Raw genomic sequence first — 27,554 nt, 5'->3', positions numbered from 1 at the left:
TAGATATGTCAATATTAAGCTAGGGAAGTGGATAATCATATGATAGAGCTTAGAAACTCGTGCACAAAATATAAAGCCTTGGAGATCATTTATTTACTAAACAGGACCTAACTCAACATATCAAATTGATTTACTATTAGTTAATGCACAAAAAGGAATTCCCAATACAAATAGTTCATTTGAATAGGCAAGAAACTTAATTGCAACAATGTTGATTGATTCCATAATTTTTTTTTGGAATTGCTATTGTGAATTACATCATCTTTTTTTTTGGAAAAATGTATAATAATGCCTCCTTCCATCTTAGAGCAATCAATAGATATATTAGTAAATTCGAAATTGTAAGAGATTTTCTTAAAAAAATGCATAAATTGACTTTTTTAACTTAATTGTTTTTTTTTTTTTTTTTATAAATATTATATAATTATTATAAGTTTCATGTTTTTTTAATTTTTTAATTTAAGTTTCTATTTTCCAAAAATCTTAGGGAAGGGTTTTTGAGAAAATTTCCTTGCCATATGTTTGGGCCCCTCCATTGTTTTGATATCACACTTAGTTTTATTTAAAGCTTTTTCCTTTTCCGCCATGTGTTAGCAGGGCACAGTTTTGGAGTTGCTCTCCTTTTTCGTTCTCGCCAAGCTCCGCCTTGATGCCAAGTGTCTCCTCCCGACATTTTGTTTCAACCTCCGAGAAGGGCCTCCCACTTCAACTCAATCCCACCATGCGTCAAGTGGGCAAGTATTCTCAAAGAAAGGAAGGCAAACGTACCAAAATTCCCCACCTGCCTACCACATGTCTCGCTCACAGGATTTTGAGAAAATAAAGAGAATAAGGAAGCAGGCAACTCCGCACTGCTGCCACACATCGGCAGAGCATAATTTTGTAGAATGTTAAAGCTCGTGGGAAATGCAGAGGTGCAATCTAACATCAAATGTCTATGTAGGGGTTGTGCAGGTTGATTCCAAGTTACTATTTTGTCAAGACAGTTGCCCCAGTAATGATGACACAAAAGGAGTGGGGATACAGGGATAAAAAGCATGACAAGAAATCATGCGACTAGTGAGGGGAATCTTTGCTATTATCTTGGAATCCACACTTATGTCTGGGGGCTTTAAAAGGGACAGTTAGAGATATTTTAAAGGGGGATTCACATTCAGAACACTTTTTTTAGCTCTCTAGCTTAGACGTTAGCAGTTTTCTATTTTCATGCATATTTGACAATCAAACTGTGCTAGCTTTCGATGTTTTCTCATGTTTTGTTTATGATCGTTATGGGATAACGCTTTATATCATATAGAGGACTAAACTTTGATGATCTATATAAACTTTTATAATATCAAGCATAACTTTTGTTGGTCGAATGATGTCACAAAATCCTTTAATTTAGTGTTGATTGTGTTCGAATTACATTATGCTACGTGTGAATTCTTGTTTCAAACTGTGATTATTAATTTTTTGACCTTTAAATTATGCATTTCATGTATGGTTTACTATGCATTTAAGGTGTTAAATTTCATGTATGGGAGCCCTCTTATTCCACACGTGCCTCCTACACAATGGGACCCTATTCTGACTTCTACTCTGAAATATTTGTTGAAATTTACCGGAGAAGATTCCAAAACTCTTGTAGAACATTTGCAAGATGTAGTGGATGTTTGTACTGTGCATAATGTCACATGGAAAAATGTGGCACCAAGGCTTCTTGCAATCGCTTTCAAAAGGAAATCACAAGATTGGTATAGATCTCTACAACCAAATTCAATTGCTCATTAGGACCAGCTTGGAGATCAATTCTTTGAATGTTTTACTGAAAATGGTCACAAATCTTCTTAATTGTATCAATTGATAAACCTCAAGCAAGCTCCCTAAGAGCCCATGACTAATTTCAATACTAGGTTTCATAAAACTTGGCAAACGATCCCAATAATTGCTCATCTTCCTCCTGACATGACATTTGTCTTTTATCTTAAAGCTGTTAAATTTGAGATTTATGTCATGATTTAGACTCTTGGTAGAAATACCCTTTTAGATGCTTATAATCTTGAAGTTCGAGCTGAGAATAACCTAATTGACAGTAGGAAGCTTACACCAAGATCACCCATGCCTGTCTTCCCTGAATTATCAAGTCAAATGTTAGACCGAGAACCTCCAAGAACTTGCATGCCCCAACAATCTATGTATAACTATCCTAATACTCAACAAAGTGGTGCGTCTACTTCCACTTCCCTAGCAGCGGGGGTAAGTGATATGAATAACATATGTGGACCTTTTCTAATGATATAATCAAAATCAAAAGATAGGAAATAATGCCTGCTAGGCATCCTTTATAGAATTATCAAAGTGGGAGACCCCCCCATCAACAAAACCAGTTTCAAGGGAATGCAAAAAAGACCCTTCGAGAATAACCAAATTATCAGATTGTACCCGTGTTGACTCCTTTCCAAGCCATCCTACCAAATCAAAATAACGAGCTGGTAGCAAGTGAAAACAAATTAGCAGATGACATAAATTCTTGGTGCTTTCCCTACAATGAAGCACATGTGCCTCAGAATTAATTGTGAGGAAACTTAATTTAGAAATTAGCCAAACAACGATGATAGGTAATCACACTGAATACATAAGAGGGATCCCATACATGAACTTTAACACCTTAAATGCATAGTAAACCATACATGAAATGCATAATTTAAAGGCCGAAAACTTAATAATCATAGTTTGAAATAAGAATTCACACATAGCATAATGTAATTCGAATGCAATCAACATTAAATTAAAGGATTTTGTGACATCATTTGACAAACAAAAGTTATGCTTGATATTATAAAAGTTTATGTAGATCATCAAATTTTAGTCCTCTATATATGATACAAAGCATTATCCCATAATGATCATAAACAAAACATGAGAAATTATCGAAAGCTAGCATAGTTTGAGTATCAAATATGCATGAAAATAGAAAATTGCCAACGTTTGAGCTAGAGAGATAAAACATGTGTTCTGAATGTGAACCCCCCTTCAAAATATCTCTAATTGCCCCTTTTAAATCCCCCAGACATAAGCATGGATTCCAAGATAATGGCAAAGATTCCCCTCACTAGTCGCATGATTTCTTGTCATGCTTTTTATTCTTGTATCCCCACTCCTTTTGTGCCATCATTACTAGGGCAATTGTCTTGACAAATAGTCACTTGGAATCAACCTGCACAACCCCAACATAGACATTTGATGTTAGATTGCACCTCTTCATTTCCCACAAGATTTGGCATTCTTCAAAATTATGCTTTGTCAATGTGTGGTAGTAGAGCGGAGTTGCCTGCTTCCTTATTCTCTTTATTTTCTCAAAAGCCTACGAGCGAGACATGTGGTAGGTAGGTGGGGAGTTTTGGTATGTTTTCCTTCCTTTCTTAGAGAAACCTTGCCCGCTTGATGCATTGTGGGATTGAGTTGAAGTGGGAGGCTTTTCGGAGGTTGAAACAAAATGTTGGGAGGAGACATGTGGCATCAAGATGGATCTTGGTGAGAATGAAAAAGGAGAGAAACTCCAAAACTATGCCCTGCTAACACATGGCGAAAAAGGAAAAAGCTTTAAATAAAACTAAGTGCGATATCAAAACAATGGAGGGGCCCGAACATATGGCAAGGAAATTTTCTCAAAAACCTTTCCCTAAGATTTTTGGAAAATAGAAACCTAATTTAAAAAATAAAAAAAGAATGAAACTTATAATAATTATATAATATTAAATAAAAAACAAAAAAATCAATTAAGTTAAAAAAGTCAACTTATGCATTTTTTAAAGAAAATCTCTTCCCAGACAATTTCAAATTCTGCTTGTGCCTCCTACACAATGGGACCCTATTCTGACTTCTACTCTAAAATATTTGTTGAAATTTACTGGAGGAGATTCCAAAACTCTTGTAGAACATTTGCAAGATGTAGTGGATGTTTGTACTGTGCATAATGTCACATAGAAAAATGTATCACTAAGGCTGCTTGCAACCTATTTCAAAGGGAAAGCACAAGATTGGTATAGATTTCTACAACCAAATTCAATTACTGATTAAGACCAGCTTGGAGATCAATTCTTTGAATGTTTTACTGAAAATGGGCACAAATCTTCTTAATTGTATCAATTGATAACCCTCAAGCAAGCTCCCCAAGAGCCCGTGACTAATTTCAATACCAGGTTTCGTAAAACAACAAACGATCCCAATAACTGCTCATCTTCCTCCTGGCATGCCATTTGTCTTTTATCTTAAAGCTGTTAAATTTGATATTTATGTCATGATTTAGTGTCTTGGCAGAAATACCATTCCAGGTGCTTATAATCTTGCAACTCAAGCTGAGAATAACCTAATTGACACTAGGAAGCTTCCACCAAGACCATCCATGCTTGTCTTCCCTGAATTATCAAGTCAAATGTTAGACCGAGAACCTCCAAGAACTTCACGGCCCAACAATCTATGTATAACTATCCTAATACTCAACAAAGTGGTGCGTTTACTTCAACTTCCCTAGCAGCGGGGCTAAGTGATATGAAGAACTTATTGTGGACCTTTTCCAATGAGATAATCAAAATCAAAAGATAGCAAATAATGCCTGCTAGGCCTCCTTTCTAGAATTATCAAAATGGGAGACCTCCCCATCAGCAAAACCAGTTTCAAGGGGATGCAAAAAAGACTCTTCAAGCACAACCAAATAATTAGATTGTACCAGTGTTGACTCCTTTGCAAGCCATCCCACCAAATTAAAATAACGAGTTGGTAGCAGGTGAAAACAAATTAGCAGATGACATAAATTCTTGGTGCTTTCCCTATAATGAAGCACACATGCCTCAGAATTATTTGTGAGGAAACTTACAATAGAAAGGAGCCAAACAACGATGATAGGTAATCACACTAAATACATAAGAGGGATCCCATACATGAACTTTAACACCTTAAATGCATAGTAAATCATACATGAAATGCATAATTTAAAGGCCGGAAACTTAATAATCATAGTTTGAAACAAGAATTCACACGTAGCATAATGTAATTTGAACACAATCAACACTGAATTATAGGATTTTGTGACATCATTAGACCAACAAAAGTTATGCTTGATATTATAAGTTTATATGATCATCAAATTTTAGTCCTCTATATGATATAAAACGTTATCTGATAATGATGATAAACAAAACATGAGAAAATATTGAAAGCTAGCACAGTTTGATTATCAAATATGCATGAAAATAGAAAATTGCTAACGTCTAAGCTACAGAGCTAAAACATGTGTTCTGAATGTGAATCCCCCTTCAAAGTATCTCTAACTGCCCCTTTTAAAGCCCCTAGACATAAGCGTGGATTCCAAGATAATAGAAAAGATTCCCCTCACTAGTCACATGATTTCTTGTCATGCTTTTTATCCTTGTATCCCCACTCCTTTTGTGCCATCATTACTGGGGCAATTGTCTTGACAAAATAGTCACTTGGAATCAACTTGCACAACCCCAACATAGACATTTGATGTTAGATTGCACCTCTTCATTTCTCACAAGCTTTGGCATTCTTCAAAATTATGCTCTGTCCATTTGTGGTAGCAGAGCAGAGTTTCCTGCTTCCTTACTTTCTTTATTTTCTCAAAAGCCTGCGAGCAAGACATGTGGTAGGCATGTGGGGAGTTTTGGTACGTTTGCCTTCCTTTCTTAGAGAAACCTTGCCTGCTTGGCGCGTGGTGGGATTGAGTTGAACTGGGAGGCCCTTTTCGAAGGTTGAAACAAAATGTCAGAAGGAGACACGTGGCATCAAGATAGAGCTTGGGGAGAATGAAAAAGGAGAGCAACTCCAAAACTATGACATGCTAACACATGGTGGAAAAGCAATTTTAAAAAAATAAAACTAAGTGCGATATCAAAACAATGGAGGGGCTCGAACATATGGCAAGGAAATTTTCTCAAAAACCCTTCCCTAAGATTTTTGGAAAATAGAAACTTAAATTAAAAAATAAAACATGAAACTTATAATAATTATATAATTTTAAAAAAAAATTAAAAAATCAATGAAGTTAAATAAGTCAACTTATGCATTTTTTGTAAGAAAATCTCTTCCTAGACAATTTCAAATTCCACCCATGCCTCCTACACAATGGGACCCTATTCTGACTTCTACTCTGAAATATTTGTTGAAATTTACCAGAGAAGATTCCAAAACTCTTGTAGAACATTTGCAAGATGTAGTGGATGTTTGTACTATGCATAATGTCACATAGAAAAATGTGGCACTAAGGTTGCTTGCATCCTCTTTGAAAGGGAAAGCACAAGATTGGTATAAATCTCTACAACCAAATTCAATTGTTGATTAGGACCATCTTGGAGATCAATTCTTTGCATGTTTTACTGAAAATGGGCACAAATATTCTTAATTGTATCAATTGATAACCCTCAAGCAAGCTCCCCAAGAGGTCGTGACTAATTTCAATACCAGGTTTCATAAAACTTGGCAAACGACCCCAATAAATGCTCATCTTCCTCCTGACATGATATTTGTCTTTTATCTTAAAGCTGTTAAATTTGACATTTATGTCATGATTTAGTCTCTTGGCAGAAATACCCTTCCAGATGCTTATAATCTTGTAGTTTGAGTTGAGAATAACCTAATTGACACTAGGAAGCTTCCACCAAGACCACCCATGCCTGTCTTCCCTGAACTATCAAGTCAAATGTTAGACTGAGAACGCCCAAGAACTTGAATGCCCCAACAATCTATGCATAACTATCCTAATACTCAACAAAGAGGTGCGTCTACTTCAACTTCTCTAGCAGCGGGGGTAAGTGATATGAATAACTTATTGTGGACCTTTTCCAATGATATAATCAAAATCAAAATATAGCAAATAATGCCTGCTAGGCCTCCTTTCTAGAATTATCAAAGTGGGAGAGCCCCACATCAGCAAAACTAGTTTCAAGGGGATGCAAAAAAGATTCTTCAAGCACAACCAAATAATTAGATTGTACCAGTGTTGACTCATTTGCAAGCCATCCCACCAAATCAAAATAACAAGTTGGTTGCAAGTGAAAATAAATTACCAGATGACACAAATTCTTGGTGTTTTCCCTACAATGAAGCACATATGCCTCAGAATTATTTGTGAGGAAACTTACAACAGAAAGTAGCCAAACAACGATGATAGGTAATCACATTGAATAATGCAGTGTATGCTTATTCCTCTCTGGGAATGGACAATGTTGTGCTTATAACCCTAATGCAAGGCGTGTCTCTAGACCCATTCCAATTGCAATATTTAACAAAACTCCCACTTCTATTATGCTTTGTTGGATGTCCATAGCTTGAATTACCTAACCCTTCATCTCCACCTTTACCAACTCATCCATTATGTGGCTAATTTAAATCAATAAAATCAAATAAAAATAAATCATTTATGAGCCACTTATCTCCAACTCCCATTTTCATGGATAAAATGTGTACGTGCACAAAATCTTTGAAACCTCCCCATATTTGCTACAACAATCCTATATTCTTGGAGGAGGTTTTGTCCACCTAACCCTAGTCAATTTCCACTTGTCCCTCCATACCAATCCTAGATTATCTCAGTCTTCCCCTCAGTCAAGGTGAGATGAGTGACACTTTTCTTCTCCTTCCCCCTTTCTCTCAACCTTCAACCTCTTGCTCATAGCCATCCAAAAAAGCAATATTTATCACTCAATCTCTATGATGTGAAACTATGCCTCGCGGGATGATGGGGTGTGTATTATATGCCTACCCCCATCACCTCATAAGAGTTATTTGGCAATGGAGTATGCCTCGCGAGGTAGAGAGAGATGATGTGCAACTAAGCCTAGTGGGATGGCGGGGTGTGTATTCTATGCCTGCCCCATCACCTTGCAAGAGTCATTCGGCAATGGAGTATTCCTTGCGGAGTACTGGATTAGAATGTGTAGCTAGGAAATCAAAAATCATCAAAGCAATTCAATATTAATCTAGCTCAATCACGAAAGCTCAAATGCAATGACCAATCCTAAAAACACTCAATAAAGACATGAAAATAAGACATCAATTCAAACGCAAACCATTGCAAACTTGAATGTCTCCTTCATGTGGCTCCATTGTCCTTCTTTCTCCTTCAAATAGCTTTGTTTGTGGATCTCACCTACTAGTGCATAAGCATGATATGAAAGCAAGTAGACAAGATAGTAGCGCAAGAATACTAGAAGCGGGATTGATTCGACCAGGGACCAGGGATCAGGGGCCTTGATTGAAGAAATTCATCCAATTTATAGACAAATTGGAGAAAAGATCAAATTAGCATGAAGAGATTCGAATGGAAATTGCAAATCAAGAATGACAAATATGACAAATTATGACAAATTTGCACTTTCTATGCAAGATTGATTGATTGATAATTCATGACAATTTATGACAAATTTCTATGTCAAAATTTGATTGATTGTCAATTATGACAAATTATGACAACTTGAAATGTCATTCCCATGAAATTAGGAGAAAAATAGGAGAGAATTGAAATTAGATGAATTAGAAAATAGGAAATTAGAAAATGAGGAAATTAGGAATTAGGAAAATTAGAAAATGAGGAAATTAGGAATTAAGTGAATTAATTAACAATTTTTCATTTATTAATTAATTCACAAAGAGGGAAGAATTAGTTAGCCAATTAAATAAACATTTAATTGTGACAAGAAGACCTAGGATAAATAAATAAATTATTTAACCTAGAGGGAGAAATGACAAACAAGGTTAAATGACTAAATCATGAAACCCTAGAAGATGAATTAGAAAATGCAAGAATGACGATTAGGTCTTGACAAAGGATAATTGATATCGATTCGATTTGATCATGATTTCTGACTTGATAAATGATTTGATTGATAAATACACCAATTGACGAGGAACAATGACAAATTGATCCAAATTGACATGATTGAGAAGGTCGACGATCGATGTCAAACCGATTGCAAAATTGATGAGATTGACAATAGGACAAGGATCGATATCGAATCGATCGCAAGATGACAAGATTGAAAATGACCACGATCGATGACAAATTGATTGCAAGATGACAAGATTGATAACGAGAATGATCGATGACAAATCGATCGCATGATGATAAGATTGAAAACAAAAATGATCGGTGACAAATCGATCGCAAGATGACAAGATTGATAAGAGGACAAAACCCTAATTAGGATTGACGATGTCCAAAATGATGACAAATGAATACGCACATTGATGCGACAGGATAAGATCGACCAAAATCATGACTGAAGATTGCTATCGACAAGACCAAATTCGAAAGCGAGACAAATGAAGAATGCAGAAGAAGGACTCGATGCTTGCAAATGATAAAGACCAAGTGCACAACATAGAAGAAATGTTAATGCGACGCAAAAACCTAAAATAAGGCAATGCGCCAATGTTAAAGTATGACTCCGCAAGCGTTGACCATTTTTAGACATCTACATTTTTCCCCTCTTTGAGACAATGCGAGTTTAAGCGTTGTTTCAAAGAACGATAATGAAAATGCCCCAGACAATAATAATGACATATGCATGCCCCCTCGAGGAATTGGCCAGAAACATCCAGAAAAGAGGCCAATTGATCGATAATAATGATAGAAAATGATAGGATCGAACGGACTGACAATCGGAGACCGGAGACACGAATGACAAGCAAAGGAAGATGTAAAAGACCGCGACCAGTATAAGATGGAGAGATTGCACATCCATCTATGCACTGACAAAGATCTATAAATGAGACAAAGAGAGTGAAAATTGCTCATTTGCACTAGCCAAAGAGGAGAATTTGTTGCTCTGGAAAAGGACATGTGCAGAGAGATGGCAAACATTCCAATGGCAGATCACCTCGGAGAACGTGTACGCACGTACAGATGATCAAACGATGCGGGAGCAACGGTATGTATCTCAAAAACCCATATTGTCAATTTTATGAATTTTGATCGCTTGCGAGACATTACGGGGCCCACAGGGGATGCAGAAACTGACTTCTGCACCTGTGTGAGCGCATCCTGCGCTTGTGTAGGGTACACATGTGCAAGTTGTTGCTACACAGGCATAGGACTTAGCACACAGGCGCAGTTGTTCACTGGGAACTCCATTTTGGTCAAAAACAGCATGCAAATGATCCGAAAAGGGGGGATAAGGGTAGAATAGGTCAAAATAGATTAGAAACACCCTGATTTGGACATGAAACAAGGAAATGTAGCCTATAGGAGCAAACCCTAAAACTGACAAAATGTGCCCCAATTGTGATGCAGAGTCGACAGTATCCATTGATCATGCAGGAGAACCGACCAGACTGCTTCATGTTACGACATAGACTCAGGAGCACGGACAGAGATACATTAGCAGGACTTGGAATATACTATATCACATTCATGCTTGAGATTAGGGCAAACACAGGACTGCTTACTGCATTGGTAGAGCGATGGCATTCAGAGACTTCCTCATTCCATCTGGCGATTGGAGAGGCGACTGTGACACTAGAGGATGTATGGCATATCCTCCGCATTCTGATTCATGGGGAGATGATAGAGTATGACCCAGTGATAGGGAGAGATGCGTTGTGCAGATTATTTGAGTGTGACACAGATGATTTGGATATCGTAGAGAGGGAGATCGGTTGGGAGACCATGGCATTAGAGTATGATCGACGATATGTGGTGATAGCTTGCCTACTAGCAGGAGACAGACGAGGACATGGATTCCCTATTGGATGGGGAAGAGTGCTAGAGCGGATGGCGATAGAGGGGACAGTGTACGCATGGGGACCATGTGTACTGGCTATGCTATATTTTCAGTTGCATTAGATAACATATCAAGGGGTTCAGACTTTGAGTTGTGGAGTCACACTGTTACAGGTATGGGCATTTGAGCACATAGCCATATGTCGACCGATTGCAGAGAGACAGGTAGTACCACACTGACCATATGTGTACTGCTATGGGGGAGCACTGAGACAGGGTCTGTTCAGATACATATTGTATTGGCGACATGAGCTAGACAGATTGAGAGAGTTCACATGGAGGCCATATCTTGATTTCCCTAGATGGTCAGATGATAGTGATGAGCTATTGTATTGCAGATAGGAGAGATACCTGATTGGGCGACCAGTGAATCACCAGAGAGTGATTGAAAGGTACATGCCAGAGAGAGTCAGACGACAGTTTGGAGAGAGGCAGGATGTACCTAGAGGGACTGCACACTTTGCTCGATCTCACAGAGAGATGAGTCAGTGGGGGAGGATGATTCAGCCACACATAGCATATGCTGACTTCACACAGCTACAACAGAGATAGTGGGATTGGAGATCAGATGTGGTGGATGCCGGGATGACAGATGAGTATGAGTGATGGTTTGCACGACGACGGCCAGTGCCATTGACAAATCCTGATATTCCGGTACCTAGGAGACAGGAGGACTTCCCACTCGCTGGAGAGGAGGAGGGAGATGAGGAGGATGAGGAGGATGAGGGTGGTGATGAGGATGAGGGGGATGACGAGGATGGAGATGATGAGGTGGATGACGATTATGAGCCAGACTCGGCCGATCAGGAGTCATTGCAGGATATACCCATAGAGCCGGAGACAGCTAGGATAGAGGAGATGGAGATGTGTAAGGCTACCATAGCGAGTCAGCATGATCACATTGCGACATTAGAGAGACAAAATGCCATCTTGAGGACAGAGCAGGATCAGTTCAGAGCAGAGATAGCTAGTCTTACAGTGGCTCGAGATACAACAATAGCTCAGGCACAACGAGAAGAATAGAGAGTCACTGAGTATATTGGGTCGATTAGGGATGCCAGTGCACGTGAGATGGCACAGATGTTGGTAGAGACCGGAGAGGAGATACACCATTGGAGGACACTATATGAGAGTGCAGTTCCACTAGAGCAGAGAGCAACGTCATATCGGGCACGATCGAGGACAGAGAGCAGGCCACGTTCTTGAAGGTCAGTGAGTAGCATGGGGGTGAGTGGACCTATGAGACCACCACAACCAGGACCTGGGATAGGAGGGACATCATCCTTGAGACATGGCAGGGATGAGGAGGACAGAGGGAGCACCCAGTGACAGAGGCACGTACTCTCTACGACAGAGACAGATGTAGTTTGATATTATATAGTTAGCATGTGAGCCATACTTAGGACAGATAGTCCAATTTTGTACTCCGATATTATTTTGATATATGATATGATATGCATCGATATGATGGGATGCAATGTGTTATGACTTATAGTTGTTTTCCATGTATGGATGGTTTATGCAAGGTTTTATGTACCATTGTGGAACATGTATGGATATATTTTTATGTGTTTTTGATGCATTTATAATATGACATGGATAAAATGCTTGATGTGATGCTTGATGTGATGCTTGATGGAATGCAAATTTACTAACCAAATGGATGTAGGATGCAACATATGTTTTTGGAGATCGGAGCACTAGACCGGACTGATTGCGCAAACTGACGGAAGAAATGTTAGTAAGAAGAAATGAGACAAAGGACAGTTAGAGGCGAAGAAAAACTTGCTTTCACTAATGCACTTTGTAGGTGAGAACCTTTATTTTAATGTAGCAAAATGGATGCGTAGCATCATGGCATTGAAGGCTAGAGCTGAAATGCAACCCTTTTTGCAAAAGACAGACACATCGCAGACAAACAACAATCACAACAAAAAAAGAAAGGGACCATGAACCATCCCGGTCACTCTAAATCACTCAGTGACATCATTGAGCAACATAGGAACATGATCGAAGATAAATCAATAAAAAGATAAGATGCACAAATTCCAACAAGTCAAACAAACATCTTGATCTTCATTGTCAAAAGTTGAAAATGTGGATAGGACGATCATGCTGTCTGGTTTCAGGACATGTGGTACCCCATCTAAGACAGGACATAGGCTGGTTTCGAGTATACCACCCCCTGTATAAGACCCATGATAAGATGCCAAGGACGAAGGACATTAATGTTGAGTGATTGATATGACAATTGTGATCAGTTTGAATGTCTGGTTTGATTGAAAAAGTTCATCTGTTAATGCATGATTTCATTAAAGCACAATGTTTGATTGTGTGTCGTTGGAGGGATGCTCAGTGATCTGTCTTATGCATCAAGAGGATATTTTATTGCAAAATGCTTGTTTTTGGATTTTAGTGTTTTGAACATTTTTTTTATTTTCATTTTTTTAGGACATTATTTGATTTTTTTTTTTGGATTATTTTAGAACTTTTATTTGATTTTTAGAGATTTTTTCAGGACATTATTCAATTTTTAGAGATTTTTTCAGGACATTTTTCAATTTTTTTTTTGGATTATTTCAGGACATTTTAAAATTCAAAAGTTCCAGTAATTGATCATGACAAGGGGAACGCACCCAATGCACATCTAAAAGACATATATAGAGGTCAGGACTAAAACATATGCACAAGAAACGGAGTATGCAAGACAATGATGCTGACCAATCACAGGCCTGAAACTGAACATTGGGTCAAGACAAGGGTAGACATGATAAATCTTTAGAGAGAAAGCATAACTAGAGGTCATGATAGATGACAGAGCAATGATCGTTCTTACACATGGCGCCTGTTTGCCAGGTTTTCACCAAGGTACTTGCCCAAAGCGCCTGTTTGCCAGGTTTTCACTAGAGGGCGAATCATTTTTCTTTACTTTTTTTTTTTGTTCTTTTTCTTTGTTTTTCACTTTTTTTCTTTTTTTTTTTGTATTTATTTATTTTTTTTGCTTTTTTGCTTTTTTTCATTTTTTCAGGATCATACTTGAAAAACTGCTGATAGAAAATTATGCCCAGTAATTGCGAAGGTGCATGCTATTTACAGGATCGGATAAAGGTTCACCTTCTGGGGTGGCAAGCTGATATGCCCCCGAGCCATAGGCTGCAGTCACTATGAAAGGCCCAACCCAATTAGGTTCAAACTTGCCTTTGATGATGTCAGTAGATTTTGCATTCTTGGGGTTTGCCTTTAAAACTAGATCTCCCACTTCGAAGTGTCGCCCTTTGACTTTCTTATTATAAGAGCAATGGAGACGGTTTTGATATGCTTGCAAATGTGTCAGAGTTGTCTGATGTTTCTCATCTAACATCTCAAGCTAATGCAACCGAGAGACTCTGTGCGTCTCATCATCAATTAGATGTTGCAAGGAAACACGCAAAGAAGGAATCTCCACTTCCAAGGGTAAAATGTCTTCCGCACCATACACCAAGGAATAAGGTGTTGCGCCAGTAGGTGTGCGGATAGAAGTGCGATAAGCCCATAGTGTTGGATTCAACTGTACATGCCAATCTCGACCAGCGTCATTGACAACCTTTTTCAGGATCTTGATAATGGTTTTATTTGATGCTTCGGCTTGACCATTACCCTGTGGATAGTATGGATTGGAGAAACGGTGTTGGATATGGAACTTTTCACAGAGTTCCTTGACATCTTTATTCTTGAAGGGATGACCATTATCTGTGACTATGGCAAGGGGAACCCCATATCTGCATATGATATAATTCAATAGGAATTTTGAAACTTGCACACCAGTGATATAGGTCATGGGGATAGCCTCGATGCATTTTGTAAAATACTCTGTGGCTCTAATGATAAACTTGTGTCCATTTGCAGATGTCGGGTGAATCTTGCCAATAAGATCCAATCCCCATTGAGAAAAGGGCCACGGAGATATAACAGAATGAAGCTCTTGGGCTGGTGCATGAATGTAATTTCCATGGATTTGGCATTTGTAGCACTTCTTAACAAAATCGTGAACATATTTTTCCAGAGTGGGCCAATAATACCCAACACGAATCAACTTTTTGGCTAAGCTCAGACCATTGAAATGGCCCCCACATATACCATCGTGAACCTTGTGTAAAGCCGTTTGTGCTTCGTTAGAATCTGAACAACTAAGGAGGGTATGGTCAAAGGAACGACGGTAAAGGGTGTCGGCAATGATGACATATTTGGCTGTCAGTTGGATGAAGGCTCAACGTTGGTTAGTGGAAAGGTTAGGTGGTAAGGTTTGGGATTTCAAATATTGATATACATCATTGTACCATGGGGAGTTAGGACCATCAAGAACGCACATCACATCTGCTGTCAGAATGTCAAAAGAAGGAACAAGCAACTGTTCGACCAAAAATTCACATTTGTCCATATTGTGGGGCATATTTAACATGGACACGATCGTAGCCATCGCATCTGCCGACTTGTTTTGCATTCTTGGAACTTGACTGAAATGGATAGTTGTGAACTTTGTCTTGAAGAAATATACCATGTGCTTGTAGGGAATAAGCTTTTCATCTTTTGTTTCGTAGTCATCATTCACCTGACGGATGACTAACTGAGAATCTCCATAGACTTGTAAATGTGTGATGTTCCAATGGACTGCTACTCGGAGTCTTATGACCAGTGCTTCATACTCTGCAATGTTATTGGTACAATGAAAAGTTATTCTATAGGACTTGGGAATAGCATCACCTTGAGGGGTGACAAACAATATGCCTGCTCCGGACCCGAACTTGGTATGGGATCCATCAAAGTATAACTTCCATTCATTAGAAGATGTGAGAGCAAAGACTGATTCATCCAGAAAATCTGTCAACATGGGTTGATCATCATAAATAGGAGCCTCTGCAAGTTGATTTGCTATGACTTGCCCTTTTATTGCCTTTCGCTCCATATACTCAATATCAAATTCACTGAGGATCATAACCCACTTTGCTAGGTGACCCGTCAAAGCTGCTCTGCTAAGCAAATATTTCAAGGGATCAATTTTTGCAACCAGTAATCTTTGATGATTTAACATATAGTGTCAGAGTTTCTGTGTTGCAAATACCACTGCTAAGCATGCCCGTTCAATAGTTGAATAATTCAACTCATAGCCTACTAGTGTCCGGCTGATATAATAAATAGCTCGCTCTTTGCCGTTCTCATCCTGTTGGGCCAAGAGAACTCCTAGTGCTGTTTCAGTTGTAGAAATCTACAATATAAATGGCTTTCCTTCTATAGGAGGCATTAGAATAGGCGGCGACAACAAATAGTCCTTGAGAGCTTGAAAGGCTGATTGACATTGCTCAGTCCATTTAAAAGTGACTCCTTTATGCAATAGATGCTGGAATGGATGACATTTGTCTACCAACTGAGCTATAAACCGGCGGATTGACTGGAGCTTTCCTTGCAGACTTCGTAGTTGATCGAGATTAGAAGGAGGAGGCATGTCCATTATTGCTTTAACCTTGGCTGGGTCGACTTCGATGCCTCGGTGAGAAATAATGTACCCTAGTAATTTGCCGGCTGTGACACCAAAGACACACTTCTTTGGATTGAGTCTAAGCTTGTAAGTTTCCATTCGGTCAAAGATTGGGCCCAGGATGGCGAGATGACTATCTCTTGTGACAGATTTGCATAATAAGTCATCAACATAATCCTCCATCAAAGTATGCATGAAATCATGGAAAATTGTTGTCATCGCTCTTTGATATGTTGCGCCTGCATTTTTAAGACCAAAGGGCATCACGTTCCAATAGTAAGTACCCCAAGCACAGGTGAATGCTATCTTATGTTGATCTTCAGGAGCAATGCGAATTTGGTTATAGCCGGAGAAACCATCCATCAATGAGAGCATTTCATATCCAGCAGTCATATCAACTATGATGTCTATATTTGGCAGTGGAAAGTCATCTTTAGGGCATGCTTTATTGAGATCCCTAAAATCTGTACAGATTCTGATGCCCCCAGTTACTTTGCTAACTGGTACCAAATTTGAAATCCAGTCTGCATAATCAATGGGTCTGATAAAGCCTAAATCTAGTAATTTTTTCAGTTCTACCTTGACCAAAAGAGCCACCTGGGGATGCATCTTTCTGAGTTTTTGTTTGACAGGCTTGGCATCTGCTTTTAATGGCAAGTGGTGAAGGACTAATTCTAGATCAAGGCCAAGCATATCTGCATAAGACCATACAAAGCTGATCTTCTTCTCAAGAAAGAAATTGACAAAATCTATCTTCTCCTGTTTTGATAGAGAAGCAGCAAAATGAATGACCTTAGGGTTGTCAGGTGTACCCAAATTTATCTCTTCGGTCATTTCCACAAGCAATGTTGATTTATCCTGACTTGATAGGGGTATGTCCACTCTTCCACCTTTGGGCGCCTCAGAGAGGTTTTCACCCACAGGTACGTCTTTTATTTTTACTTTTTCATGATCAGAGAGTGCCTTACGGTTTTCACTCAAAGACCTATTCTTTTGATTTTTTACTTTTTCTTTTGTTTTTTCATTTTGATGACTGGAAGATGGAGTTGACTCCCCAAAATATGTTGTGGAATCCAGATCAATAGCAAATCCTGCCTTATGATCACCTTGTGGTATGCCTTCTCGTAGTCCAAGGAATTCTGCAATTGCTTCGTCATTTTGAAAACAATCCAGTGTGAGTGGTTCTTGTTGGTCATGTTGGATAAGCTGGGGATAGACGAGGGGCGTGTCATCATCGGTTTTAAGGAGAGAGAGGATTGATATGGTAAAGATGTAAACATCTATGGTATCACTGTCTGAACTGTTTGTATCCGATTCGGAGCTTGGGTCCCAGAATGACTCTATCCAAGCATTAGGACATGTCTTTGGAGGGGGAGTTATTTCATGTTTGTCTTCCATGGGCAAATCATCAGGGTCAAGGAAAACATTGTCAAGGGCATAGGAACTAGAGGAAAAAGAATTCCACTCCCATTCATTGGAATCAGTTTCGCGTCGGGTATTCTCAGGTGTTGTTTCATCATCAGAGTCACACCCCTTTCCACACGTGGTCACTTTGGTAGATGAGGATCCAATTCGCAATGGTACAAAACCTAACCCTAAAGTTGGAGGTCGCATCTTGGGTATAACGGGTTCTAGCCTTTCCTTCTTGTCCGGGCCTAAGCCACTGCAACCATCATATCCTTTCTTTTGCAGCATAGTAAATCCTTTGTTGTACCGTTCCACCGACAACCTGACAGGTGGGGTCTCAGTTGGATCCTTATAAAGCCAATCTATGACATCATCATCTAAAGTTTCTTTGTCAAGTTCACCCCATCTTGTAAATGTAGTGGAAGGCTGATATTGAATAACTACCTTAGGTTCCTTTTGCAACAAATGTGGTTTGCCATATGATTTTGGAGATATTGGTAAATTCCCAATGAGGAATGTTTGATCCATTGAATATTCTCCGCATCCTTGGTCCTGTATCTTCAATTTTCCTTTGACAACATCTAACAATGCATTAGGATCCACATAACTATGTGAGTGGGCCTCTCTATTGACTGGGACTTGCTGCTGAGGGGAATCCTTTAGAGTAGCACAAAATTGAAATGGATTAGGATCTCCTGGAATTGTTATCTCAGTTCCATTGTAAGGATATTTTAAACATTGATGATAGGTGGATGGAACTGCTTTCATTGCATGGATCCATGGACAACCAAGAATCATATTGTAAGGGAGATCAAGGTCTAAGACCTGCAAGAAAGTGTTTTCTATTACTGGACCAACTCTGATAGGCAATGCAATTATCCCTTTAGATGGGCACTCAGCATCATCATATGCTTTGATTGTTATTCTTCTGGAAGCATCAATGTCATTTTCTGTATACCCAAGGCCAATGACCACTCTCAAGGTACAAATATTAAGACCCGCTCCGCCATCTATCAAGACTCGTCAGATTTTGCAATTATGGACAAAGACTTCAAGATGTAAAGGATCATTATGAGGGAGCTTATCAGGTGAAATATCATTATCCGAAAATGCAACATTTTGGGAAACAGCTAGATGTCCAATTCGGGCTTGAAACTGGTCAACATGAATGTCTGTTGGGACAATGGACTCAATTAAAGCTTTATCTAGGACTGCACGATGCATGGGGGACATTTTCAACAACTCCATCATTAGTGACATTCTTGTTTTTATACCAAAATCTATTTATGTCCCCTGAATTGTTTGTGTTGTCACTGTCTTTGTTAAGCTTAATGATTCCCTTGGCTGCAAGAGCAGTTTCAATGTTCATCCCTTTCTTAATGAGTTTCTCAATAGTACTAGGACTTTTCAATTTTAGTTCATACATCATTTTTGGGACCAAATTTTGGATAAACAAATTCACTTGTTGTTCTTCAGGTATATCTAGGGAAGAACGACTATACAAGCTTCGCCATCGTTGCAAGAAAGTCACTAATGGTTCACCTTGCTTTTGCTTAGTGTTGCATAAATCTGACATGGTCACGTCACTATCGATGTTGAACGTGAAGTGAGATATAAACTTTTGAGCCAATTCTGACCAAGTCTTTATATTTCCTGGCAGATGCGAATACCAATCCATGGCTTGTCCCGTGAGACTTCGTGCAAATAAGCACATTAAATATGTTTCCTCATAACTCACTTCAGTACATGCCGTGAAAAATGCTCGAATGTGATCTTTTGGATTGCCATTCCCTTTATATTTCTCAAAATTAGGTGCCTCAAAATGCTTAGGGAATGGAGGCATGTATAAGCTCTTGTCAAATGGATTAGGACATAAATCTTGATCTGTGTATAGCTTCTTTGTTCCTTTGGTTTCCAATGCGTCAACTTGTTGTTGCAACTTCTCAAGCTGTTGCGCAATTGTGTCAGATTTTGGAGGTCCATCATTAATCTTGGTGGGTACTCTTTGTCGATACATCGTGTTTCCGATCGGTTATTGATGTTCTGAAATTGCCATCTTTGGTGTCTCCGACATATAATGTTCTTGGTACACCTCTTGTTGTTGTGGTTGTGCCATTCCTTGATATTGACCTTGTTGTTGTGCTTCTTGTGGTTGAATTATCGTTTGTAGTCTAGGTTGATATTGCAATTGGGGGTGTTGTTGATATTGCACATACGTCAATTGTGGTTGTGAAGTATGATAGCTTGTTTGTCTTGGCACATATTGAGGCACATGCTGTTGTTGATGCTGATGAATCAGAATTTGTTGACTTTGTGCCAATTGTTGTCGCGGTGTAAATCCCATCATTTGCAAAAAACTTTGTTTGGGTGGTTTTTGTTGTTTCTCCTTAAGATGGGGTATGGCACTTGCATTAATTTGTTGTGTTGTTTGTCCAATCCATTGTGGTGGTTGCAAGTTTGCATTAACTTGTAATGAGGTAGAAGGTGTTGCAATTTGTTGTCGAATGTGATATTGTTGTTGTTGTACATTGTTGGTTTGCACATTCGATTGTACCTTTTGTGTATAACTCAATTGTTGCAACATTTTTTGTTGGTGCAAACCACTATCTGTAGCTCTTTGTGTCGCCATTATCGAAGGATCTGTCACAATAGTCTGCATAACAGGTACTTGAGTGTTTGGCAAATATATTGAGCTTAGTGGGACATAGGAACTTTGTTGCATTGTGGAATTATTTTGGACATTGGTGAGATCAGGCATTCCAGTCGTGAAGCTTTCTTGCATCTTAGATTTTGATCCAATTTTATGCTTGTGAGGAACCGCTTCTTGTTGAGGGATAGCTGTCAATATTTGTGTGGTCCTCGTTTGATCTTGTGTTACAGGTGTTGTGTTAAATAATGGATTATTTATTGTCTCAAATGGTGACTTTTGAGGAATAGTCACTGTCAATGCCTTTGAAGCACGTTTACTCATCAAGGTAGGTTGAGTCTCTTGTTGCACATGTTCTTCATTTGGATGCGGAGAGAAACTTAACAGCTCACCGCCTTGTTGTTTTTGCACATTGATTTGCTCACTTGAGGAGGTCACATTACTCATCATGTCAAGATATTTTTGTGGGAACATCTTAAAGACCTTGTTCAAGAATTTATGCATCTTTTTTGTTAACTTTGGATCTTGAAGAAACATATCAACATCATCGGAAGCATCGGAATCTGATGAAGAATCTGGTAAAATATTTGGATTTGTTTCTTGTTGAATGCCTTGATCTGAACCAAATCCTTGTGAAAGAGTTTGTTCCTCATATAATGTTTGAATTTCATGTTGCAGGTTTGGTTGATTCCAATCGAAAGGTGCATTTCCTCTTGGTGTTGGTGGAACACTCCCATGTCCTGGTTTCATGGGTACAAATACTGGTTCATATAATGGAGGTGGTCCAAGTTGAACCATTCCATATGGTGGTAATGATGTGATGAACCTTCAATTTGTACTATTTGATTAGTTTGAAACTGTGAATTTGATATGTTGTCAATGGGTTGATACGTTGGTTCGCCCATCTTTTTAGATTTTGGTCTTGTCTCAACAGGCATGTCACTTATGCAAATGCAATATTTTTGGAATTTTTTCAAGGATAATGTATGATATGCAACTAAATGCAAACTAAATAGATGAAAATGCAATCTATGGAAAGAGTGCAATCTATGTTTTTGGTTGTTTTTCAAGATTTTGACAAACTTTTGAAATGCAAATCTAAAAAGAGACCCTTAGGAAATTGAAATGATGTCTAGACCTCAAAGGACAAAAAGACCAAGTGACAAAAGAACAAAATGACAATGTCTCCCCTATATGCTTGGATACTAAGCTAGGTTTGACCAAATGACAATAATGACAAAAATAGAAAAGGTTTGATAAGGTATAGGTTTCCTAACAATGACTCAGGGTTTATCAAAGATTTGGACTACTCAAGTATGACAAAACCTAGTTTTGACACTATATGCAAAGGGACAATTACTATGCAAATGACTCTAATATGATATGATAATGACTTAAGCTTAATGAAGGGACCTAGGGTATGCGAAATGCAAATGTATGACAATGGTATTACTCTAATGCAAGAGGACACATGAAAACATATGACCCTTATTGATATGCAAAGGAGTATGACCTAGGTGAAACCTAACCTTGGTACTTGACAATGAACTTTGCAAAATGCAAACCTAGGATGAACCTAAATCTAAGTGACATGAATGTTGAGACAAGATTTTGAACAATGTTTGACAACCATGTTTGAAGGTGTTTTGAACTTTGTTGGATGAAATGTTCTTGTGTTTAACCTTGTTTTGAATCAATTTGTCTTGTTTTTGAAATGAGATACAATTCAACTTTTGACAAGAAAAGAAGACAAGATATTTCAACTTAGACTCAAGACAATCATGCTCATTCACACATTTCTTATGGTAGGCAAGGACATTAGGTACTTGAGAGGTAGACTCATTATGGGATTCAAGGAGAATACGTAGATGCTTGACCCCACGGGCTCCCCTCCACGACACTCACTTCTCAGGGCAGCCAAGCATCAGTCCCCATGGAAATCTCCCCATGGCGAACTTAGTATCTCTTCCAATTATCTGAACTTGTCCTTCTCAAACAACTAGAAAGATTTTTGGCCTCTAAATACAAGGTGTTTAGTAAGGATTTCTGTTAAGTGTTACTCCTTGGTGTCATGCAAGCGTGATTGAGACATTAAGCCCACCAAGATACCAAACAAATGTAGTCGCGCAAGCACGATTTAGACCATGAGGCCCTACTTAGATGTTGATATGAGAAAGACTCCAAGGGTCATCACTTCCCAAGTAACTATTGTATATGGTGAAAATGGATAACAATAATAACAATATTGAAAGGCTAAATGAATTCAACCACAAAACCCTAGCCTAACAATCAACAAAGATCCACCATAACATATGAAGATTACCTAAGAAAATGCAAATCACATGAAATCACAAAGATTATACCATCACATGTCCAATAGGGTTTTGAACTCCATTCTTCCTATCTCCATTGATCTTGCTTGATATATTTGCTCTCAGCTTTTACATGCACAAGAGCTCAACAAAGAACGGAATGTGGTTGCAAGTAGGATCGTAGTATAGTCAATTGATCAAGTAGTTAGCTTATTAGGTCATTAGGGTGATTGATTAGGGTTTGATAATGAAGGAAGAATCTCCTTATATAGAAGACACTATATGAAATGGAGGGATAAGATTGAGAGGTGTAAAAGGAGGTCGGCTATGATTAGAGGGTAGGTAAAAGAAATAATAAAATAATGAAAGGGGTAGGTAGTGTATGAATTAAGAGATGAATGACATGTATCATGGGTAGAAAAGGCTAATGAATTAATTAAATAAATAAAGATTTATTTAATTAATAGAAGAAGTGGGATCAATTAAATAAATAAGAATATTTATTTAATTTAGGAAAAGGATAATTTAAATAAATAAATGTATTTATTTAAATGAGAAATAAGGCTAGAAGAGGATAAATGAATTAATTAAATAAATAAAGATTTATTTAATTAATTTAAGAATTAAGCTTAGATAATTAAATAAATAAAATATTTATTTAATTAGACTGGACAATTTTAGGTGTCTACATTTTGCCCCTCTTTGAGACAATGCAGCTTGTCGCATTGTTTCAAAGAAGATAAGATGAACTGATACAGAGTTGCCCCAGAATGGGAATGATATGCCCACTCGAGAGATTGGATGAAAATGTCTGGAAAGATCGTAGACAATCTCTCGATAAGAAAGAAAGTCTAGAATGGATTGACCGGATAAAGTGACAAAGTCACGGGATAATGAAGACTGACTCCGGAAACGAAGGCGAGGGCTAGGGTAGGCTATAAGATAGACCATAGAGGAAAATACATCCTCATTGTCATCTACACATCCACAAGAGCATATTGCAGAGCGAAAATAGAGCAGGAGCAGTCAACAGCGATGGCTTTCACTCACAGATTCGACTGCGTTCGCCGATTTCAGAGGCTAGCAGAGGCAGGAGAGCCGGTAAGTACCACCAAACCTCCTCGTACTTTGACGCATTTAATTTTGTCATTAATGCATGTCGAATAGGGTAATAAATGCGCTTAGAATGGGGTCCAAAAAGTGTCAAAAAATATTTAGGCGCGTCTGCGTTTGTGCCAGGCGCGTCTGTGTTTGATAGGCGCGTCTGTGTTTGTGCTAGGCGCGTCTATGTTTGGACCTGCGTCTATGTCAAATGCGGCCGCGTCTGTGCTGTTCAGGCGCGTTTGTGCCAATAAGGCACATCTATGTCAACTAGTCACGTCTATGCAGAGCATAGGCACATTTGTGTCAGGCAGGCGCGTCTATGCAGTCTTTGAGCGTGTTTATGTCATGTAAGCGTGTTTGCATTTGAAAAGTATGAATTTGCATCTTCTAGGTCAAATCGGCAGTTCTGTGATGAACATATGCTGTCGATTGGATAAGCTGCTGAGAGGATACACTCAAGCAGGTCCTCTAGGAAGACTAGGATAGATCAAGGCACTTTGTGATGAACAGTGAGTACCAAGATAGAGTACTTTGTGATGAACAGGGAGTACTGAAATATGACGAGCACTTTGTGATGAACAGGGAGTGCAAATGTAAGTAACACTTTGTGATGAACAGGGAGTGTCACTAGGGTAGATAGCCATATGTATTTAGATAGCAAGTAGCATTTTGTGATAAACAGTGAATGCCACTATAACTGACATAATTGAGTTATTTGACTGCAGGAGTATTTGCCGATGCTAGAGTCACGGGAGAGATTCCCATCGACTCAGAGGTTGCGACCTGAGTTGACGGCCGAGGACAGATCCACTATCGATGAGATGGGTCTGAGACATGTACTGTATGTGCCTGAGTTTCGAGCAAACATGGGTTTGCTGACTGCACTAGCTGAGAGATGGCACTCTGAGACGTGCACATTCCATTTGCCTATGGGTGAGATGATAGTCACCCTGGAGGATGTATACAGGATTCTGCGGGTGCCGATCGATGGGGAGTTGATCCCATACGATCGAGATGGAGATAGGGAGGCATTAAGATGGGTATTTCAGGACCCTGGATTGGAGATGAGGGCAGGACACGTGGCATGGGACACCATGACAGCCACAGGGTTAGCATTGCCGGCAGTGATCGAAGGAGCTATCAGTGGGTTCCTATGTCCGGATAGGGCGACACGGGGATTGGCTGTGGGCTGGGGGGGAGCACTGGAGACTCTGATGACACAGCATACCAGATATGCCTGGGGACCGTGTGTGCTGGCACACTTGTATTACGAGCTGCATCAGTTTGTTTATCATGGATCAGTGGGATTGGGTTGTGGAGTGACATTGCTGCAGGTATGGGCCTACGAGCATCTGTCGGTTACCCGACCGATACACTTCAGGGGCAGAGGTCATGGACGCAGCTTTGTGCATTTGTACGATATGATCACATCACAGCCGCAGATTGGCAGGCTAAAGTACTGGCGGTGAGTGATTGATGACATTGATGAGGTCATATGGAGACCATATCTAGGCTGCGAGTAGTGGGAGGATGACGTAGTTGAGCTACCGTACACCTTTCGGAGTAGGTACCTGATTGGGCGGATGCCCTATGTGCTAGAGAGGCAGCTGGTAGACAGGATTGGCCGACATTTTGGTCGGATTCAGAGGATGCCCCGGGGATCAGGCATGTATGCCCACACGGTCAGAGATCAGGCATAGTTTGGGCCGCTACTGTCATATGATCAGGTAGTGACTCAGTTGGTGGAGATGATACCTCTTCCTTGGGACATGTGGCCTGAGATCGAGGACACCGGGATGGATGCTGAGTATACAGCATATTGGGCAGAGCATCCATTCCCCCGATTGACAGATCCAGGAGAGGCACTGGAGGGAGATGGTCGTGGTGATGAGGATGATGGTGGAGGCGAGGGGGGTTGAGGCCGACAGAAGAGGAGAGGTGAGTTGCACCTCGGAGGGAGGGTGGAGAGGAGAGGCAGGCTCGGGTGGTGAGGGGTCGCGATGGATTGCCTTTACAGGTGCCAGCAGCACAGGGTCCCAGGCAGGTGCAGATACAGGGACAGGGACAGAGACAAGTACCAGTATAGGCACAGGGGCAGGTACAGGGGCAGGCACCCGTAGAGGAGGAGCCACAGGCAGGGGCAGAGGTAGAGGGGGTTGACGCAGTGGAGGCTGAGCTACTGGATCTGAGGGAGATCTGCCAGGGCCAGGCAGATGAGATTCAAGATCTGGAGAGGGAGAGGGATCGGCTCAGGACCAGGCTCAGGGATACTGAGCGAGAGCGGGATCAGGCTATCCAGCGCTACACAGAGGTTGAGACAGCACTGAGGGCTGCGAGGCAGGCATCAGAGGACACAGGGGCTGGATATGCCTATGTCCTGCGGGCAGGAGAGGAGATAACCTACTGGAGGGACCTCTACTATGGTGCTGTGCCAACAGATCAGTGGGTGAGGAGCTTCCATAGACCGTCGCGTACAGCGATAGCTACGGGAGGGAGCCGGAGGAGACAAGCATCGAGTGGTGGGGTCATGGGTCCTCCACTACCACCAGATAGAGGAGACAGGAGGGATGATCCTGGGGCGGGTCCTTCAGGGGCTCAGATTCCATCGAGGCTAGGCGGCTCCGAGGGAGGGAGTTCATCATAGCCTTAGAGGGCTCCCTTTGTATCAGTTTTGTACCATTTTTGTATTGTAGACACCTGCGGGTGATTGTAGCCATATGATTTTGACATCATTGTATTATGACACTTTATGATTATATATGAGATGATTCATCTTTGCGGCAGCTATATGCATGTGTACCTATGTGATGAGATGTTCTTATGATGTATGTTTTATGCTATGGATGCAAATATGTATGTAATGCAATATTTTTTGTTCTTTTATGTTTTAAAATGTTATGGCAATGCAAATGTAAATGTATGAAGTGCAGATGAATATGATAATGCAAATGATTATTATTCTAACAGGTGTTGTGTGCAGGATGTGATGCAGTTGTGATATCTATATGTATGTATGAAATGCTTATCTGTGGTAATGCAGGTGAAACTACATGAAATGCAAATGTTTTTGGTGTGTCATTATACTCAGTCATGTGATAGCAAGCTATGCGGGCTCGAGAAGGACGATGGAAGTCAATCAAGAAAAGAGGGATGGAAGACAGAAGATATGAAAGTGAAAGAGCTTCTTGTGCGTTATCATCATTGAGCTTTATTATGGCAAGATAGGTTATGACAATCGAGGCATATGTTCGACCCAGAAAGTCATTGTACCTATTTGCATGGAGATAAGACAGTCACAAACAAGGAATGCCCCAGTTCACACTAGACTCAAAGTGTCTTCATATCCTTGGACAAGTTATAGCATTACTAAGAGACAATCCACAGACAGCAAGTACAAATAGGCGACGATACCCCATCCTCGCCTTTCTAGTCAAAGACATCCTGGAGATAGAATCTCTAGTCAAAGACATCCCAGAAAAGCTAAAAGACATGTCACCAAAAAAGATGAAATCAAAAGAAAACCAAGACTCGACACCAACATCCACTGTAGTCCTCAAGTTTAGTGTCTCTTGTCACTTGTATAAGTCTTATTTGATTGTGGTCACAATGTTTACTTTCACAGAAAGGATAGATAGCACTGAACCATAATATTGTCTGAGTCTGTTAAAAGATTTGATTTGTTGAAGCCCATTGTTGCTGTTTGAAACTGACTGAATCCATGAAACTGATACTTTATTGCGGAGAATATGAAACTTTATTGCGGATATGTGATGCAAATGTTGCTTTATTGCG

The sequence above is a fragment of the Cryptomeria japonica genome, chromosome 1 (assembly GCF_030272615.1).
Source record: "Cryptomeria japonica chromosome 1, Sugi_1.0, whole genome shotgun sequence".
In the NCBI taxonomy this organism is placed as follows: Eukaryota; Viridiplantae; Streptophyta; class Pinopsida; order Cupressales; family Cupressaceae; genus Cryptomeria; species Cryptomeria japonica.
This window is presented reverse-complemented; position numbering follows the sequence as displayed.